The 21,868-nt window shown below is 45.4% G+C and overlaps 1 protein-coding gene across 9 annotated transcripts in view; it reads right to left on the minus strand.

The window, feature by feature from the left end:
• Positions 1-21,868, minus strand: part of LOC138761596 (uncharacterized) — a 756,070-nt gene that overhangs the window by 21,627 nt on the left and 712,575 nt on the right. The window lies entirely within an intron of this gene.

Genomic DNA, 21,868 nt, shown 5'->3' on the forward strand with positions numbered 1-21,868 from the left:
AGCAATGCCAATGAATAATGCGGATTTCACAACATTCAAGAAAGAATCACCATTTAGATAGCAAACACAAGCAATGCGATACCTAGGTATACAACTAAATAAAAATCTCGGCCATCTATATAAACTAAATTATCATCCATTGATGAAAAAATTACAAGACGACTTAGAGCATTGGAAAGACTTACCACTAACACTGATAGGAAGGATAAACTGAATTAAAATGAACATTTTCCCAAGTATACAATACCTATTTCAGTCATTACCAATTCACCTAACAGAGAAATTCTTCAAGGAGTTAAAGAAAATAATAAGGAAATTCTTATGGAAAGGGGAGAAACCGAGGATAGCACTAGATAAATTAACAGAATGGTACAAACAAGGAGGCTTACAACTACCAAACTTTAAGAATTATTATAGAGCCGCACAATTAAGATACCTATCAGATTTTTATCAAACAAGGGAAAAACCAGATTGGACCAGATTAGAACTGGATAAAATAGGGGAGAAGATACCTGAACATATACTATATAAATTGGTGCAACATAGGAATTCACCGGTATTGCATCATCTGCTCAACATTTGGAAGAAGATTCATGTAGAAAGGAATAAGACAAATTACCAACTACCAAAACTAATATTGACGCAAAATCAACTAATCCCTTTCACAATAGATAACCTTTCCTTTAGAGAATGGGAGAGAAAAGGGATCAAAAGAATAGAAAATTGTTTTTCGGGAAATAAATTATTATCCTTTGAACAAATGAAGGATAAATATAATATAACTCACGATCTTCTTCTTTGGCTTGGCTTCGCGGACGAAGATTTATGGAGGGGGTAAAAAGTCCACGTCAGCTGCAGGCTCGTTTGTGGCTGACCAGTCCGATGCGGGACAGGCAGACACGATTGCAGCGGTACGATTGCAGCGGTTGCAAGGGAAAATTGGTTGGTTGGGGTTGGGTGTTGGGTTTTTCCTCCTTTGCCTTTTGTCAGTGAGGTGGGCTCTGCGGTCTTCTTCAAAGGAGGCTGCTGCCCGCCAAACTGTGAGGCGCCAAGATGCACGGTTTGAGGCGTTATCAGCCCACTGGCGGTGGTCAATGTGGCAGGCACCAAGAGATTTCTTTAGGCAGTCCTTGTACCTTTTCTTTGGTGCACCTCTGTCACGGTGGCCAGTGGAGAGCTCGCCATATAATACGATCTTGGGAAGGCGATGGTCTTCCATTCTGGAGACGTGACCCATCCAGCGCAGCTGGATCTTCAGCAGCGTGGACTCGATGCTGTCGACCTCTGCCATCTCGAGTACCTCGACGTTAGGGGTGTGAGCGCTCCAATGGATGTTGAGGATGGAGCGGAGACAACGCTGGTGGAAGCGTTCTAGGAGCCGTAGGTGGTGCCGGTAGAGGACCCATGATTCGGAGCCGAACAGGAGTGTGGGTATGACAACGGCTCTGTATACGCTTATCTTTGTGAGGTTTTTCAGTTGGTTGTTTTTCCAGACTCTTTTGTGTAGTCCCCAAAGTTCCTCAACATGATTATCCAACTGCACGAAAACCAACAAGGTCGGGTCAGATACAGCAATGAGCTCTCTGAACCCTTCTCCATTAACAATGGCGTGAAGCAAGGCTGTGTTCTCGCACCAACCCTCTTTTCAATCTTCTTCAGCATGATGCTGAACCAAGCCATGAAAGACCCCAACAATGAAGACGCTGTTTACATCCGGTACCGCACGGATGGCAGTCTCTTCAATCTGAGGCGCCTGCAAGCTCACACCAAGACACAAGAGAAACTTGTCCGTGAACTACTCTTTGCAGATGATGCCGCTTTAGTTGCCCATTCAGAGCCAGCTCTTCAGCGCTTGACGTCCTGCTTTGCGGAAACTGCCAAAATGTTTGGCCTGGAAGTCAGCCTGAAGAAAACTGAGGTCCTCCATCAGCCAGCTCCCCACCAGTACTACCAGCCCCCCCACATCTCCATCGGGCACACAAAACTCAAAACGGTCAACCAGTTTACCTATCTCGGCTGCACCATTTCATCAGATGCAAGGATCGACAATGAGATAGACAACAGACTCGCCAAGGCAAATAGCGCCTTTGGAAGACTACACAAAAGAGTCTGGAAAAACAACCAACTGAAAAACCTCACAAAGATAAGCGTATACAGAGCCGTTGTCATACCCACACTCCTGTTCGGCTCCGAATAACTCACGATACAATGTTTGCATACCACCAACTGAAAACCTACTTGAAGGACAAATTGCGAAATAGTCTGAGGTTACCAGAAGGAAGCAATTTTGAATATGTGATTACAGACACAATGATAATTTAAAAATTTGTAACAAACATGTACATCAAACTGCAAGAAAAGGAGAACGAGGAAACAAACGGTAAACCTAAACAAAAATGGGAACAAGATCTAAACATAAAGATAAAGAATGAAACATGGGAAAAGCTATGCTCCGGAACTATGAGAAATACAATAAACACGAGGTTACGCATGATACAATATAACTGGATACACAGGCTATACATCACACCTCAAAAGTTAAATAAATGGGACCCAACAGTATCAGACAGATGTTTTCACTGTAAAAAGGAAACAGGAACAACAATTCATGCAATTTGGACATGTGAGAAAGTGAAAAAATTTTGGGAAGATCTAAACCAGATATTAAATAAAATCACAAAAAGCAATATACCAAAAAACCCAGAGATCTTCCTCCTAAGTAATATAAGAAATAAAGAATTTGGACTCAATTTGGATGGAGCACAAAAAAGATTTGTTATGATAGCCCTAGCTGTAGCAAAAAAATGTATTATGTCAACCTGGAAATTAGAAGACAACTTGAGAATACAACAATGGTACATAGAAATGAATAAATGTATTCCATTAGAAAAAATAACATATAATTTAAGAAATAACATCACAATATTCAAACAAATATGGGAGCCATACATTAAATACAATAGAGAAATCCTACCGTGGACTTCCACCTCCAAAAATGACAGAAGGAGAAGACAACGAAAAGAACTGACTCAGTAAAATTTCTTATTTATTTTTATTAAGTGACAACATTGTTTAACGGGTTTAATGTATCTTATAGATTGAACTTCAAATAAATAGGAAAGGGGGTGAGGGAGGGAGGGAAGGGAGGGGGGAAAAGGGGGAGAAAATTACACTGTATATATTTAAGAAAAAAAATGTCTGTATGTATCTTGGTCAATATGGTTTATAGTGTGAAAAATAATTTTTTTCTTAAAAAGTTTATCGATAAAGCCTTTCTAAAATGCCTGTCTAAGAGTCTTCTAAATGTCCCTATTGTCCCAGCTTTCACCACTACCCCTGGCCATCCATTCCAGGCCACTCTCTTTGTAAAAACCCTACTCCTGATATCTCCCCTAAACCGGCCTCCCCTCACCTTCTACACATGTTCTCTGGTGTTTGCTATTCTCACCAGGGAAAAAGGTGCTGGCTGTCCACCCTTTCTTTGCCTCTCCTTATCTTGTTGACCACTATTAAGTCATCTCTCATCCTTCTTCACTCCAAAGAGAAAAGTCCAAGATCTGTTAACCTTAACCTTAAACATTAAGTTAGTAAATTATAATATGGTCAGCATGGTAGTTTTTTATATTGGACTGGAAATCAAAGGAACTGAACCATTTAATCCAGAGGGAGAGTTTGCAAATCTTACCTTCCACCACATTTCTGTCCAAAATTGGAGATTAAAATCTTGGTCCTAATATAAATAACTATGTAGTTATATTTTACTGTCCTTTTTGGGAAGGAATCTCTTTCTCTGGCTTAAACTGGTTGTACCTTCCAACTCCAGAGTAATGTGCGTTACATGTAACTGCCTCCAGAAACACCAGGGAGTGACACAGCTGTGTCAGCCCACTTTGGCTCAAGGTGAAGGTCCATCACTGTCTTCTCAGCGTGATTGGGGATTTAGCAAAGTAACACCAACTGACAAGATAGAAAGGACATGACACAAAGTCTTTCAGCTATTCCATATTTACTGCTTGTTCAAGCAAAACCTTCATATTACCTTCCTGCTCGTTGAACCTCATGCATACCAATACTGGGCATTGTCAAAGTGCAATATATCACTGAAAGTCTGACTGTGCTCACCTCTTCCAGGAGTTTTGGCTTAAAATTAGCATTCACTAATCCTTAAATGCTGCAGTTACTGATCCTTTGATGTTTGGAAAACAAAAACAGAACGTGAAGATTCAGCAGACCGTAACTGAGTTATGACAGAGTATCACAGTCTGGAAGGGTGGGCTGCTTCTCTATTCATAGATGCTCCTGACCAGGTGAGTTTTTCCAGCCCTTTTTGTTTATGTTTCAGACTTACAGCATCTGCAGTATTTTTGATTTTTGTTCCCACTGGAAGCATCTTTGCTGGATTCATTGCCGCGTGGGTACAGGAACTGCTCTGCCCAAGACCGGAAGGAGCTGCAGGTGGTGAATGCAGCTCAGAACATCATGCAAACCTCCCTCCCCTCCATCAACTCCATCTATACCTCCTACTGTCAAAGAAAGGCAGCCGACATACTGAGGCCCATCACAATCCGGACACCCTCTCTCCTCCCTCCTCCCATCAGCAAGAAGTTTGAGGAGTGTGAAATCACACGCCAACAGGTTCAAAGACAGTTTCCCCCCCACAGCTATCAGGCTCCTGTCTGAACCTCACAATAGTGATCTCATGCAGCCTTCGCTATGTACTAATTGTTCTCTTCATGGTAGCATTCCACAGAATATTACAACAGGACAGGCCCTTCAGTCCATGATGTTGTGCTGACCTATGGTAACCTACTCCACAACAATCTAATCTTTCCCAACTTCACACCCATGACCCTCTATTTTTCTTACATCCATGTGCTAATCTAAGAGTCTTCTGAATGTCCCTATTGTACCACCATTCACCACCACCCCCGGCAATGCATTCCAGGACCCACCTCCCTCTAAGTAAAAAGTTATGAGGTCTCCACTAAAAGTTCCTCCAATCATCTTAAATCGATGTCCTATAACATTTACTATTGTTTCCCCAGGAAAAAGGTGCTGGTCTCCCATCCTTTCTAAACCCCTCATAATTTTATACAACTCTATTAAGTCACCTCTCATTCTTCGTTGCTCCAAAGAGAAAAGCTGTCAACCTTGCTTCATATGACATGTTGTCCAATCCAGGCAACATACTGATAAATCTTCTCTTTACCCTCTGCAAAGCATTTACATTCTTCCTGTAATGAGGAGACCAGACTGAACACAATACTCAAAGTGTGAGTTGCATCACTACCTCACGTCTCTTGAACTCAATCCCGACATACTGTAAGGTGTTCTTGCTCTTCTGCTTGGTACTGCTGGATGCAGGTGAACTGCTTGTGAAATGAACTCTTCTTACACGCCACAGAGAAGCGGAGGAAATGAGCCTGCATAGAAGGTGACCTTGGCAGTGGATCAGTGAGGGATTCAGCCACTGATGTACCCACCAAGGCAGTGAGAGACTTGCAGGCGGGGGACCCGCATTGGCTGCGAGCTGCTGAAGACTGGCTCCTGGGAATCAGGTATTCGAGAGGGTTCGGAGGGCAGGAAGGTCTCCTGAAGTCCTTGGGTGCTGAAATCTTCCTGATCATGTCAGAGGTTTGGACCCGGAGCTTGGGTGGCCGATGATTTGAACAGGAGTGTGTGTGGTTGCAAAGGCTGTGGGAGCACGGGAGGTGAATTCATGGATCCTCAGTGTCTCTGAAGGAACTCTTTCTTCTCTTTGTCTCTTACTGTAAGGGGCGCCGGGCAATGCTAATGGTGACTCTGTCTGCCTTACGGTAGAATGCAAGTTTGAGTAACGTTACATGTTCTGTACTATTACATAGCATTAAAGGAATCTTGAATAATGTGGCAATAAACTTGTACCTGCACTTCCCCATTAAACAAAGGCTAGAATTGCCACGGTGTGCCCCTAAGGTTATTTCAATGTAATACTGCCAATGAAACTGATTTGTAATGTTGGAAGTAACACAGCTAATTTGTACGTATATAAGTCCTCACAAAAACAATTCAAAGATGACCTTCAAGAAAATTTCATGTGGGGAAAACTCATTGCCTGCATGTATTCAAATAACAAAACAAAATCCTTTACAACTACCTTACATGGTAGTTACGAGCTTCATTTAGCACCTCACCCAAAAGATGGCATCGTCAAAGTGCACCAATCTCTCAGCACCGAACCAAATTGTTAGCAGCGACAGTGGCCAAGATTTTATGGCCAGCATGGGAAGACAACGATGTCCATTGTCAGTCCACAAAAGTGCTGGAGAACCTCAGAGGGTCATGCAGCATCCACAGACAGGGAAAGGCAGTTGATGCTTCTGGCCTGAGTCCTTCATCAGGCCAGACAATCAGGGAGATGCCTGAATGAAAAGTGTGTGAAGGAAAAGGGGGAGAAGCACAGGCTAACAGGGAAGAGCTAATAGGTGGGTACAGGTGGGAGGGTAGAAGAGAAAAAAGCTGAGAAGGGATACAGGGAGAGGGGAGAAGGCGAAGGAGGATAGTTTACTTTGCTGTCTAATTTTAACTTCAAAAAAAATCTAGCCCCATCTCTATAGCTTCCATTGTAACTCTCCCAATAGTTGCTAGACTTCAACTCTGTGGAAGCTCGTGTGTCAAATAATGGCAGGTACAACCAACCCCATTGAGACTATCACCTTTGCTTTTATGTATTTCTCAGACACTACTCCCTGTCCCCACGGACAACTCCCTGTACCCTTGGCTTCTCCTCATGCAACCAGACGAGGTGCAAAGCTCTTTCCTTCCACCATCCAGGGACCCAAACAATCATTCTAGCTGAGGCAGCTACTCACTTGTTTTTCTTCCTATCTTATTGACGTTATATGGTCTCTTCTACGCCGGTCAAATCACAGGCCGACTGGGTGAATGCTTTGCACAACATCTGCACTCAGTCCACAAAAATGACACTGACTTTCCTGTTACATGCCACATTCACTCCAACTCTGACCTGTCTGTCTGCAGAGTCCTCACTACAATGCTAAAGCCCAATTTAAGTCCAAAGAGCAACACCTTATTTTCCAACTCCAGGAACACAGCTCTCTCATTGTGTCCCATGATCATACTTGCATCCATTCATTACCTTCATTCTCCAAATGCCTCTGTAACAGTCGATAGGCATGCTCCTTTTCACCTGACCTGTTTCCATCATTTCCCTTTGTGTTTATCAGCTGAGCTCCTGCCCTCCACCCTTACCCCAGTACTGAGCACGGGCCCCTGACCTGAAATCTCTGCTGATTTCTCTTTCCACAGATGCTGCTTGACTGGCTGAGTTTCCATTTTGTTTTCAAATTCCAGCATTAAAAACCCAAGTTTTACTTTTCAATATTTTTACTGAAATTCTACATAAAAAAACCAGAGAACATAAAAATACATATTAAAAGTCAAAAAATAAAAGAGTACAAAATACATTACATTCAGATCATACTATTTCATCCACAGTACCCCGCATTCTTAATCAAACAAATTATATTATGTTAATACTTTATTATTAAAAAAATCTAATTCCACTGCCAAATCCAAAGCTGTTTGGCAAAGAAAGAAAAAAAATCTCCATCGCAGTAATAAATTACCTTATTAGCCAACACCTCTGCATTAATACCAAATCAAAGATTTTGAAAGTAGTTCAAAAGATTCCCACAGTGTTTGAAAATTTAAATTCACATCAGATATTGATCATTGAATCTTCTCTAAATAAAGAAAAAGCCAAGTTTTAAATAGATTTTAAGGATCTTTACTGAGCATCAAATAAAACTGAGAATAAGATAGAAATGAAGCATCATAAACCTTTAAAAATGTAAAAATGTCTGATTATCTTAATATTCATGGACGTTTGAAATAGTCTGAGAGAATGATAATCTATTCATTTTATGGCCAGTGAGGTTTAGTAGCAATTAAAAATACATCTAACAAGAAATAATATTGTCAGGGTTTTTATTTACAGTGGGAATAATTTATAAAAACCCGAAGCACTCATCAGTTCACTAATTTCTGCAGTTTATGATGGAAAGGTTGTCATAATAAGGCAATCTGAAGGGCATTGATCACTGACAACAAGTGTTAACTGCATGTATGAATATTCTACAAGGAGCTGGAAACAGCAGGTCACCCCTGGGAGACTTCGCACTGTTAGGCTCACTGTTATTTTTGCTGCAGATTCCAGGCCATTGAGTTAGAGTTCCTGCAATTTGAACCTTAATTCAGAGGTACAAGTTCTAGGACAAGAGGCCACACTTCAGGATTGAAGAACGGCTGCTAGATCAGAGATGTGTAAGAATTTCTTCCATCAAAAGTGGTCAATTTTTGGAATTTATTCCCACAGGCAGCTGTGGAGGCCAGGTCATTGGGTGTATTTAAGACATAGATTGATAGGTTTTTGATTAGCCAGGCCATCATTAAATGGCGGGGCAGACTTGATGGCCTGAATAACCTATTTCTGCTCCTATGTCTTATGGTATTGATGAACCATAACTGACCTGATGATGGTAACTTTGTAAATATGCCTGAAGGAAGGATTTTATTGTCCTGGTAACATTTAAACCAGCGTAAAGCCCATCAAATACCTCAGTTTGGTCAAAGTGTGTGCAAAGTAACTGCTCTGATTAATTCATCATCCTTGTTAAATTTAACTACATTTAGAATGCCCTGTGGTAAGAAGATGATAATTGACTTCAAGATACTCCTATGAACATCCCAGATGTATTAAGAGATAGGAAAAAGAAAATGTTCTAGTAATGCCACTTCTAATCCCAATGCAACAGTCCTTTACAGATGTGCTCAGTGATGGAAGAATGATCTCAGAGGGCCAGTGAGTTATACTTCAGCAGGATTTGGGAAAGGAAACTAGAAAAACTATTCACAATACACAAATGTGCTGGAGAAACTCAGCAGGTCACGCAACACCATAGGAAGTAACAGTGACCAATGTTTCGGGCCTCAGCCCTTTCCCAGCAGAATCTCGTGCTGCATTAGCTGCTGCTTTCACCTGACGAAGGGCCCAGGCCCGAAAAGTTGTACACCCTTTACTTCCTGTGGACTCTGTGTAACTTGCTGAGTTGCTGCAGCCCCTGCGCTCGACCCCAGCATCTGCAGACTTTCTTGCTAATCTAGTAAAACTATTTCACAGTGCTTGAACCCTCTGACCTACCACAGTACCTTGCAACGTCAGACTGTTTCCCACTCTGTCATGATACAGTTTTCACACTGAACTCTCCTTCTGCTTTCATGCTCAACTCTGTGCCTAACCAATGCTGTCTGAATTAATGACCTGAATCTTATTTATTTTGTGAATGTGTGAAGGAAAATTCATCTTGGAATCTGGAACACAAAGATATTTTCCCACAGGCAGGTTTTGCAAGATTGTCATATTGTTTAATTCATGCTCTGACATTTTTGTTAATAAATGGTTATTCTTTTGACTTTAATCCCTGCAAAATATCACTGTATTTGGAATCAGAAGAGAACCTTCTGCTCACTCTGCTAAAATTAACTGTTCAACCTGTGTTAATTTGGACAGATAAAATGTCATTCCCCTCTGAAATCCGACAGATTAATGGCCATGCTCAAATTCAGCTTCCACTGAAGCAATTCTCCTTCAAGCCAGTTCAACTGTCTATGCTCATGAATGTGAAATGTCTAATGACCAACAGGAACACATTGACTTATCTGGTTTCTGCAAGACCCCATTCTCCCTCCCTTCCCTATCCTTCTGTCTCCTTTCCTTCAGCTCTCCATCCCCTTCCCACTCTATTCATAGAGTCATCCCCCTCCCCCTGTTTACTGGTGTGCCCTCCCTCCCTTATCCACTTATTATCTCCTGCTTGTGGATCTGTGCTCCTTTCCCTGTCCCTTTCCCCACTATTTTGTTCAGGAACCTGCTGACATTTTGTTCATACCTTGTTGAAGGGCTCAGGCCCAAAATGATGGTAATATATCTTTATATTTTCTATATAAAGGATGCTGTTTGACCCGCTGAGTTTCTCCAGCATTGTGCTTTTACTTATACCAACAGGAACAGATAGGAGGATGCCTGGGAAAAGCACAAAAACTGTGGACTTAAATGCTGGATAAATCCAGCATGTCCCACAGAGTCCAAAGGAGGCCAAGATATATGATCTAATTTTTGGGCCTGAGCCCCTCGTCAAGATATGAGCAAAAACTGTGGATGCTGGAATCTTGAGCAAGCAAGGAGAAGCTGGAGGAACTCAGCAGGCCAGACACCATCCAGGGTTAGAAATGGACAGTCAGCAGTTCAGCTCGGGCCTCTTTCCCAAGTGTTACGACCCAGACCAGCAGCAATAGAAATTTACCAAGACAATAGTATTTTCAAAACAATAATTTTTATGAATAATTATTAATAATATAAAATCGCACTTAACTCTAAACTGACTCTGTGTGTGTGTGTGTGTGTGTGTGTGTGTGTGTGTGTGTGGGTGTGTGTGTGGGTGGCAAAACCCAAACCATTACAGTTCAGGCATAATTCTGAAGAGATGATTTTAAAGTTCAGCCTCAGAAATCTTTTGTGTTGAAACTCAGTCTTTAAAACTGCAGTTCAAAAGTTCTCAAACTCACAAATTCTTGTAGATTTGTTTTCAGAGAAATGTTTTTTCGTACAAAGATTTTCCTCAAAACCCCGTCTCTTGCATGGAGGCTCCGGAACTTGTCTTTCACACGAGGATTTCACCAATCCAGGCAAGGGTTAAATGAAGTGACTATTACAAATGGACTTAACTTGCATGATAAGGAGAACAGCACAACATGACCTCTCTTACTGAAGATGTCTCTGAATTTCTCTGACTTCAGATGACACAGGTGCAATATTAAAGATGCCACTTGAAATGGCGTTATCTCATGACACGTTTGTGATCAAAGTTTCTCTCTTCCAAAAGTTTACAAGAAAATGCCTCTGAGTTGTCTGCACAGCTAACCAGCAGATGGCTTTCTTGTGTACACAGGTGTTTCTCTGAGTAAGAGTCATTGTCTTTAATTTCATTGGACAATCACTCCAGATTCAACTGAACAATTATACAAGCTTGTTTACAGCTGGAGGTAACAGGATGAGGAGCGAGCAGAATGATGTCGACCTCCAGAGCTCCTGGGACAGAAGAATAAAACATGGTTCAAAAGTCAAATAAGTAAAAAAAACTCAAAAACTAAAAATAAAAGTCCCTACCTTGCTACAATGGGAAAGAAGAGCATTAATCAAGCAAAGGCAGCCAACAAGGTGGGAGGAACGGTCGGCAACTGATCGAGCCTGCCTTGTGGAGGCCAAGATGGGGATGTCAAGTCCAGGCCCAAGTCCCGGAGGTCCCATCGATGGATGTTCGACCTGGCGAGGATGAACAAGACTCATCCAAGATGACAGCGGGAGGTGAGACCAACCCAGGAAGGAGAGACGGCATGATCTCCAGCCGAGTGTTGGGAGATGAGGGGCCCTGAGAGAGATCTGAGCTTCGAAGTGCAGTGCGCATCGCGTCCCTCCCCCCACCGAAGACAATGAGCGAAGTGTGCCCGGGAGCGCAGTACGACGGGTGGTGGGAGTGAATCACCTGGGGATGCTGTAGACCTTGGCCCTGCGTTGGGAGACAGCTCCAGCGGCGACCCGAGCGAGGCTGACAGTGAACAGGAGGCAAGAGACAGCATCAAGGGAGAATCATAGGGAGAACCTGGAACCCACTGCGGCAGCAAGCTGGCGTCGGAAAGAAGGGGAGGGGGGATGGAGCCTTCATTACATGATATCCTACAAGCTACAATAAGAATGAAAAAGAGACTGGCCAAGGATTTAAAGGAAAAGACAGGAGACATACAACAAAATGGATAGATGGGAGAATGCCCTAACTGGATTATCAGGAAGAGTATTTGAACTAGAAGATAGAACTGGCAATAATGAGGACAGAATTAATAAATTAGAGACCAAGATCGCCGCATGGGAGACGAAAAGGGGACGCCTCTGGCAGAGGATTGACACCTTAGAAAATCACAGCCGGAGAAATAGCATCAAGATCATGGGGTTGCCTGAGGACCAAGAGGGGAGAGGTCCCGTAGGTTTTTTTCAACATTGGCTCCCACAAGTCTTGGGAAAGGAAAAATTGGGGGATCTAGTGGAGGCACCCAGGCTCCGGTCAAAAGCCACACGCGGTCCTAGTGAAGCTCCTGCATCACCAGGATCGTGAGAAAATCTTAAAGGCAACGGCGGTCGAGGTGAAAGTGAGAGGGGGGGCAATGGAGCTGGATGGAAAAAAGATTCCATTCTACTCAGACATAAGTGTGGCCCTCCTCAAGCAAAGCAAAGAATTCGAGCTAATGAAAAGGATGGCTGAGCAGAAAGAGTACAAATGTGACCTTAGGTACCCAGCAACCCTAAAAGTCATAATGGCGGGAGGTGAAAGAAAATTCTTGTCAGAGGCCAAAGAGGCCTTGGAGTTTGTGAAGTGCCTACTGGTCTGTCAGAAATAATGTATATAGATGTAGTGCCAAATGTTTGTAATTTTGTTGTATACAAGACTGCATTGTTGGAAATAGTTACTTATCAGGAGACTAGTAGTAGATTCAACCTTCAGAGATATAAATATGCTATTGAGAGAATTTGTGAAAAGGAAATGGCACAGAAGGGGCTAAGGGTGGAGAGGTGTGGGAGGGAGATGGGTGCAAAATGCACAGCCTTTAGAAATGAGGGAGATGGTGACAATATAAAGTCACCAGAGGTCAGGGGGAGGAAGGGTTTGAGGGAATTAGATGTGGGAAGGGAACGTACATGAATAAGGGGGTAAAGTTTGGTGCCTTTGTCTGTTTTCTCTTTTCTTTTTCTCCCTTTCCATGAATCTTCTTTGATTTACTTATCCATCCAGGGCTTGTGGCCCTTGCCTCTGTTTTACTTTCTCAGGGTTTGTCATGGGCCTGATGGGCTGGAGCAGACAGCTGGAGGAATAAGATTGGGCAAGGATGGACATGGAGCAATGGAGGCATAGAAGGAACATGGATATGGAGGCCCCTGGGGCAATGACCAAGAGCATAAAATATGTGAATTTTAACATTAATGGTTTGAATGGGAAATAAAGAGGAAACGAGCCTTGGTGCATATTTTAAAAGTGGGAGCAGAGCTGGCCTTTCTCCAAGACACACATTTAATGGAATAGGAACACCAAAAGCTAAAAAGGGGATGGGTGGGTCAGATAATATCCTCAGCATTCAGTTCACATGCAAGGGGGTAGCAATGGAATGTGACCACAGACAAAATGGGAAGATTTGTAATGGTGCACTGTCAGATATATTCAGAATCCTGGACCCTAGTAAATGTATATGCCCCCATATTTGATGACAAAAAAGTTCATACAGAATACTTTCCTAAGATTGGCAGAAGGAAAGGAGAATATCCTGATAGGGGGAGATTTTAATTTTTGTCTGGATTCTGTCCTAGATGTCAACAAAGAAAATAGCTAAAACCAAGATAGCTACCATTGGCTATATGAAGGAGCTGAATTTGATAGATGTGTGGGGGTGGAAACATCTGAGGGAGAGGGATTATTCCTTCTACTCAAAGCAGCATGACTCCTATTCTAGAATTGACTTTTACCTTGTTTCAGCCCATGTAGATGGTTGGATCATGGAAGCTGAGCACACAGTGAGATTTATCTCACACCATTCACCCCTGGCACTAACAATAGAAATGCTAGATAAGCAGGATTGTACAGATGGCGTCTTAATGTGTTGCTGTTAAAGAAGCCAGAGTATTATAGTTTTATAAGAACACAGATAGACATATTTTGCGAGGCCAACCGTACCTCTACTCCAGATAAATTCCTCCTATGGTATACCCCCAAAGCATATTTGAGAGGCCAGATAATTGGATAAACCAAGACAGTGAAGAAAGAATATGAGGAAGGTGGATGAATTGGAGCAGGAAATTACTCACCTAAAAAAGGGTTATCAAAAATCAGGCTCAGAGGACAACGACAGGGCTCTAGCAAACAAGAAAATGAAGTATAATACATTTCAAATGTCTTTTCTTTGGCTTGGCTTCGCGGACGAAGATTTATGGAGGGGTAAATGTCCACGTCAGCTGCAGGCTTGTTGGTGGCTGACAAGTCCGATGCGGGACAGGCAGACACGGTTGCAGCGGTTGCAGGGGAAAATTGGTTGGTTGGGGTTGGGTGTTGGGTTTTTCCTCCTTTGTCTTTTGTCAGTGTGGTGGGCTCTGCGGTCTTCTTCAAAGGAAGTTGCTGCCTGTTGAACTGTGAGGTGCCAAGATGCACGGTTTGAGGCGATATCAGCCCACTGGCGATGGTCAATGTGGCAGGCACCAAGAGATTTCTTTTTGCAGTTCTTTGGTGCACCTCTGTCACGGTGGCCAGTGGAGAGCTCGCCATATAACATGATCTTGGGAAGGCGATGGTCCTCCATTCTGGAGACGTGACCCACCCAGCGCATGGATTCAATGCTGTCGGCCTCTGCCATCTCGAGTACTTCGATGATAGGGATGAAGTCGCTCCAATGAATGTTGAGGATGGAGCAGAGACAACACTGGTGGAAACGTTCTAGGAGCCGTAGGTGATGCCGGTAGAGGACCCATGATTCGGAGCTGAACAGGAGTGTGGGTATGACAACGGCTCTGTATACGCTAATCTTTGTGAGGTTTTTCAGTTGGTTGTTTTTCCAGACTCTTTTGTGTAATCTTCCAAAGGCGCTATTTGCCTTGTCAAGTCTGTTGTCTATCTCGTTGTCGATCCTTGCATCCGATGAAATGGTGCAGCCGAGATAGGTAAACCGGTTGACCATTTTGAGTTTTGTGTGCCCGATGGAGATGTGGGAGGGCTGGTAGTCATGGTGGGGAGCTGGCTAATGGAGGACCTCAGTTTTCTTCAGGCTGACTTCCAGGCCCAACATTTTGGCAGTTTCCGCAAAACAGGACGTCAAGCGCTGAAGAGCTGGCTCTGAATGGGCAACTAAAGCGGCATCATCTGCAAAGAATAGTTCACGGACAAGTTGCTCTTGTGTCTTGGTGTGAGCTTGCAGGCGCCTCAGATTGAAGAGACTGCCATCCGTGCGGTACCGGATGTATAACATGGAAAAGGCCATAATACGGTCAAAACAAAAATACCATGAATTGGGGGAGAGAGCCCATAAAATCCTCTCTTGGAAGTTGAGGGCATAACAGGCCTCAAGGACGATCAATGCAATACAAACTGGGAATGACAGGACCACATATAAACCAAAAGAGATCAATGAGACCTTCAGGTAATTTTATGAGTGTCTATACAGATCAGAGCCAACAGGAGGGCCTGATAAAGTCAACAGGTTCCTATCCAAATTAGAGGATCCAGGGGAGGATGGGTTTCCACCTATAAGGAAATGGAAGATTTACTGATACCCCTCTATATGGAGTTGGTGGACCAGGCAACGGAGACCCAAACCCTCCCAGAATCTTTCTCGATAGCAATCATTACAACGATACTTAAAAAGGCAAAGATCCGCTATTGCCGTCCTCCTACGGATCTATCTCACTGTTAAATACAGATTATATGATACTTGTCAAAGCCCTGGTGAATAGATTGATGAAATATTTGCCAAAACTAATAAAGAAAGACCAAGCATGCTTTGTGGAAAAGAGACAGCCAGCAGACAATATTGGCAGACTGTTGAGTATAATGCATCTGGCACAAACCTGGAATGAGAGGGTTCTGGGTGTGGCCCTGGATGCAGAGGAGGCATTTGACATGCTAAAGTGGTATTTTCTATTCAAAGTACTGGAAAAATTGGGGTTAGAGCCAACATTTACAAATTGGATAAGGGCACTGTACCATGTGCCCAAGGTTAAAGTTGTGACCAGCGGACAAATTTCTCCAGCATTCCCACTGACAAGATCAAGTAGACAAGGATGTCCACTATCTCTAGCCCTGTTCATATTGACCATGGAGCAATTAGCCAAAGCCATTCGCCAGGATCCAGACATTAAAGGTTTTAGAGCAGGCCAGGAAGAACATAAAATCAACTTATTTGCAGATGATATATTGATATATCTGACAGACCTGATAAGCTTGTTGTCCAGACTGCACTCTACACTGGAGGACTATGGGGAGATCTCTGGCTACAAGGTTAATTGGAATAAGAGTGAAATTATGCCACTCACTAAGGGGGACTACAGTCAATGTCACCAGAACAGCTATCTAAAGTAACCACAAAATAGGATCAAAGATATAGGAGTTAGAATAGATAACAACTTGAATAATTTATATGAGTTGAACTATACCCCTTTACTTGAAAGAATTGAGGAGGACTTAAATAGGTCAATGTCCCTGCCAATAACCTTGGTGGGCAAGGTCAATTGTATTAAAATGAATGTGTTGCCAAGGCTTCAGTACTTCTTTTTTTACAGGACTGCATGCCTGCCCTGGGGATTCTTCAAAAATTTGCTCTCACGGCTAAGAACATTTCTATGGAATAGAAAGGTGGCCAGGGTCTCTATGGAAAAATTGACCTGGAATTATAGTCTAGGAAGATTACAAATGCCAGAGTTCAAGAAATACTATTGGGCAGCTCAGATGAGATACATCGCCTCACTCTTCGAGGGAGGGCATGTACCAATCTGGGCACAAATTGGCTTGCACATGGTGGGGGAGAAGGAGGCAGAGGGCTTTATTTAAAAATGGAATGCTAAATTATTATCTGGAAAAGCTGGCAGCCCTATACTAAAACAAATTGTCACTATTTGGAATAAAATTAACCAATATTTTGGTATCAAAGAGGGGCTGTCCCCAAAAACTTCCCTGGCTCCGAATAGATTAATACCATTAACGGTAAGTAACAAGATCCTGGACATCTGGTGTCAGAACGGCATCAGGTGCAAAGAGGACTGTTAGGAGCAGGGGCAATTTATATCATTTGAACAACTCAGACAAAGGTATGGTTTATCAAACAAGACATTCCACTGCTACCTTCAGATAAGATCTTTTTTACAGGACAAATTAGGTCCAACCATGGCCCCACCAAAATGCAGTGACAAAGAGACCATGATTCGAAGGGGGAACACACGGAAGTTCATCTCGGCAATGTATTTCCTGCTCCAAGCAGAAGGACCCAAACCAGGCCTTCACAAATCAAGACAGAAGTGGGAGATGGGACATAGGAATAGTGATTGATGAGAGGTGCTGGTCCGACCTATGTCAGGACAGCATGACTACAACCATATACACATTGGCGATAGAATCTGTACTATCACAATCACCCCTTCTTTGAAAACCGACCCAAGGGTGGATGGAGGTTAGGGGCTATACCGGTCAGGGTGCCTGACCATCCGGCATGACTGCCATGGCGCCGGGATTGAGGTCGCCGGAGTCGTGTCGTTGGCAGGCCTGTAGGGTGTGGCCACTGCTTCGCTCAATTCCCCAGCGATGTTGTTGACAGTCTGGCCTGAGCTGGTGGGGTGGTGCTGGTCCCTCTGTTCAAGCACATGACCTGGGGGAGAAGGAATAGGGGGAGGTTGTGTTAAAGGCACTGCTGCGCCTGATCCGGCTTGGGCTAGGTCCTTTACCGAGATTGTGCCCTCCCATCAGTCCAGGTACTCAACGTAGGCATAATGCAGGTTAGCATGGAGCAGGGTCACTCAGTCAACCAAGGGGTTGTTCTTTGAGTACCGGACGTGGTGTCATAAGAGGACCGGACCGGGAACCGTGAGCCACGCCGGTATGGTCGTACCTGACTCGGATTTCCTTGGGAAAGAGAACATCCTTTCATGGGGGGTGGTATTGGTCGCGGTGCATAGGAGAGAGAGAATGTAGTGTAGGGCACGTCCTGCCAGCGAGAGGTGGGGAGACCTCTGGACCGGAGGGCAAGCGTAACCGGTTTCCTGATGGTGGCATTCTCTCTTTCGAGTTGCCCATTACCGCGTGGGTTATAGCTGGTGGTCCTGCTTGAAGCAATACCACACTCCAGAAGGTATTGCTGCAGCTTTGCGCTCATAAACGAGGACCCCCTGTCACTGTGGATGTAACTGGGGTACCCGAAGATGACGAAGATGCTGTGCAGGGTCTCTAAAACTGAGGAGGCAGTCATGTCCAAGCAGGGCACAATGAACGGGAAGTGGGAGTACTCGTCAATGACCGTAAGGATGTAGGTGTTATGGTTGGTTGACAGTAGGGGCCCCTTGAAGTCTACGCTGAGATGCTCAAAGGGCCGGGTGGCTTTGATGACATGGGTGTTCTCCGGACGAAAGAAGTGGGACTTGCACTCAGCGCACACCGGGGAGGCTCTGGTCATGGAGTGAATCTCCTCGACAGTGTAGGGCAGCTTGCGAGCTTTGACAAAGTGTGCGAACCTAGTTGACCTCTGGATGACAGAGCTCCTCGTGGAGTTTCTGCAGTTGTATGTTGGCACGTCCTCCTGGAGAGTGCATCTGGCGGGTCATTGAGTTTACCTGGCCGATACAGTCTGTCATAATTAAAGGTGGAGGGCTCGTTCTCCACCTGGCGATTTTGTCATTCTTGTTCTTACTTCACTGGGAATTGCTAAACATGAAGGAGACCACATGTTGGTCAGTCAGCAGTGTAAAGCGCCTGCCAGTGAGGAAGTGTCTCCAACGACGTACTGCTTCAACTATGGCCTGGGCCTCCTTCTCGCCAGAGGAGTGTTGGCGCTCCAGACCCTGGAGGGTTCTGGAGAAGAAGGCTACTGGCCAGCTGGCCTGGTTCAAAGTGGCTGCCAGTGCAAAGTTGGATGCATCGCTCTCGACTTGGAATGGAATGGACTTGTCAATGGCGTGCAGTGTTACAGCAGCGATGTCCGATTTGATCCTGTTGAAGGCCACTCTGGCTTCGGTTGACAGAGGGAAGGAGGTGGTCTTGAGGAGTGGCCATGCCTTGTCGGCATAGTGTGGAACCCATTGGGCATAGTAAGAGAAAAAACTCAGGCAGCGTCTGAGTGCCTTCTGGGTGTGGGGGGGGTGGGGGGCAAGTCCATGAGGGGACGCATGCGGTCAGGGTCCATCATGACCACCCCATTCTCCACCACACAACCCAGAATTGCGAGCTAAGTGGTCCGGAAGACACACTTGTCGAAATTGTAGGTCAGGTTCAACCGAATTGCAGTCTGAAAAAACTTCTCAAGGTTGGCTTCATGATCCTCCGTGTCATGGCCGCAGAAGGTGACATTGTCCAGATATGGGAAAGTAGCTGTTAGCCCGCTCTGGTCCACCATCCTGTCCATTTCCTGCTGGAAGACCGCGACGCCATTTGTGACCCCAAAGGGTACCCGGAGGAATTGATACAGCTGCCCATTTGCTTTGAAGGCCGAGAAAGGTCAGTCTCAGCAGATTGCGAGCTGATGATAGGCCGAACGTGTCAATGGTGGAAAATACACAGTATTGGGCGATCTGATTCACCACATCCGTGATCCGTGGAAGGGGGTACGCATACAGAAGCGTGAAGCAGTTGATTGTCTGGCTGTAGTCAACCACCATGCACGGCTTCTCCCCGTTTTTAACAACCACCATCTGGGCCCTCCATGGACTCGAGCTAGGTTCGATAATGCCCTCGGCCAGCAGTCTGCGAACCTCGCTTGTGATAAATTTCCTGTGTTCATAACTATATTGCTGGCTTTTGGTGGTCACAGGCTTCCAGCCAGGGGTGAGATTTGCGAAAAGCGCTGGCGGAGCAATTCGGAGGGTGGAGAGGGTGGCTCGGGCTGCCACTGGCAGGAGGTTTCCAGGGTGGAGTGGTTACAGACAGAGAGTGGAGCGTGAGGTCCCCCAAAGTGCAGGGTAACAGTTTGAAACTGGCACTGAAAATCCAGTCCCAGCAGTGCAGGGGTGCATAATTGGGGAAGGACTAGTAGTTTGAAGTCTGTGAATGTGATGCCCTGGACTTTCAGGGTCGCCACGCAGTACCCCTTTACCCCAGTCGAGTGCGATCTGGTCGCCAATGAAATTCTCTGCGCAGTGGGGAGAATAGCCAGTCCGCAATGGTGGGCCAGGTCTGAGCGGATAAAACTGTCAGTTGACCCAGAGTCAAATAAGCAAGTGGTATAGCGTCCATCCACTTTAATCAGTTCCATTGCTTTTGTGAGGGGATGGGGGTAGTCCTGGTCGATGGTTACTGATGCAGAGGCTTGTAATGGGGATAGTGGAGTCCTGCATGATGATGTCATGCAACGTGGGTGTGATGACATCATGCAAACAGTTGGGCCTGAAAAGACAGTGTCGAGGAGTTGGTGTTGCTGCCTGCAGCCTGCTGGGGATGTCTGCCAGCCAACGGTAGGTGTTGGGAGTCGCTGCTTGCTGTCGGCGGTGGGGCGGTGAGCAGGTCTCTCGTCGGCAGCGTCGGGTCCCCAGTCGGCAGCGACGGTGGATACCGGGTCGGCAGTGGCGGTCGCAGTGGTGTGTCCCCGGTCGGCAGCGGCGGTGAGTCCCTGGTTGGCAGCGGTGGCGGGTACCTGGTCAGCTGCCTCGCTGGTGGTGGGTCCACAGTCGGCAGCGGTGTTCCCGGTCGGTGTTGAGTCCCCAGACGGTAGCGGCAGCGGGTTCCCGGTCGGCAGTGGCAGCGGTCCCCAGTCGGTGGCGGCGTGTCCCCGGTCGGCAGTGGTGGCGGCCTTTGAGGTCGTGGCTGGGGCCTGGTCAGACGTTGCTTCGTGAGGTAAGTTGAACGTCATTGCAGTGAGGGTGGGTTGTACCTTCCGTGCTCAGCGTCTGCCCCATGACGTCAGGTGTTGTCGTGCGATGGAGTCCTTGCTCTCATTGGACGAGAGCTCTGAGGAAGGAGTGTTTGAAATGGAGAGTGGCGACTGGGCTTCACATGAGGCACTGTGTTTGATGACGGCCATTTTGGAGTGACAGAGTACAGCAAAGTGGCCGTTTTTAAAGCACTTCTGGCACCTGGCCTTTCTCGCTGGGCACTGGGATCTGCTGTGCTTGTTCCTCCCACAGAAATAACACTTTGGGGTTTCATCTGGCAGCATTGCGGCAGTAGTAGGGTAGAGGGAGGGCATCCTACTCACATTAGAGTGTGGGGTCCAGCCCCAAGAGTACATGTCCATACTTAAGACCACAGCCTCCATCATCTCTGCGATCTGGATCACATCCTTTAGGTTTTCTCCCCTGTGCTCGAGCAGGCGCCTCCTCACCTCATTCGATCGAACCCCGGCCATATAGGCCTCCCGAATGAGATCGTCTGTGGTCTCCACAACAGTTCTGTCTGTGCAGGCACAGTCCCTGCCTATTATCCTTAGTGGGCTTTAAATGCTCTAAAGGACTCACCGGGCTGTTGCCTCCTTGTAGTAAGTTTGTACCGAGCATAGTTCCTGTTCACCGGTCGCTCATAGAGCCCTTTCAGCAGAGCCCTTTCAGCACCTTCATGCTGCGGTGTAAGTCGTCGTGTCCTGGACACTGGTAGACTCTCGGGGATACCATAGTCATCAATATTAGTAGTCGACGGTTGTCCTCTATCACGGCAGGATCAGAGAGCTGTACGTATGTTTCGAAGCATCACCCCCAGTGCTTAAAGTCATTTGAGTCTGTAGCTGACTGTGGGTCGATGTCGAGGCGTTCCAGCCGTAGCATACACTCCATCCCTTCAAAACTTCTTAGTTAATAAAATTGTAATGCGCGTCGAAAAAACCAAAGACTTGTTGATCCAAACCAAGGTTTTATTAACTAAAAGACTGGTAGGTCGATCAGTCCAAAATGACCTGGTCTGGCTAGGAGCAATCCTTTAAGACCTGCCAGTAGGTGTGGCTACACTCTCAGCCAATCACAGTCATCCTACACTCTTTGGCTTGGCTTCGCGGACGAAGATTTATGGAGGGGGTAAAAAGTCCACGTCAGCTGCAG

The sequence above is a fragment of the Narcine bancroftii genome, chromosome 4, assembly GCF_036971445.1.
Source record: "Narcine bancroftii isolate sNarBan1 chromosome 4, sNarBan1.hap1, whole genome shotgun sequence".
NCBI lineage: Eukaryota > Metazoa > Chordata > Chondrichthyes > Torpediniformes > Narcinidae > Narcine > Narcine bancroftii.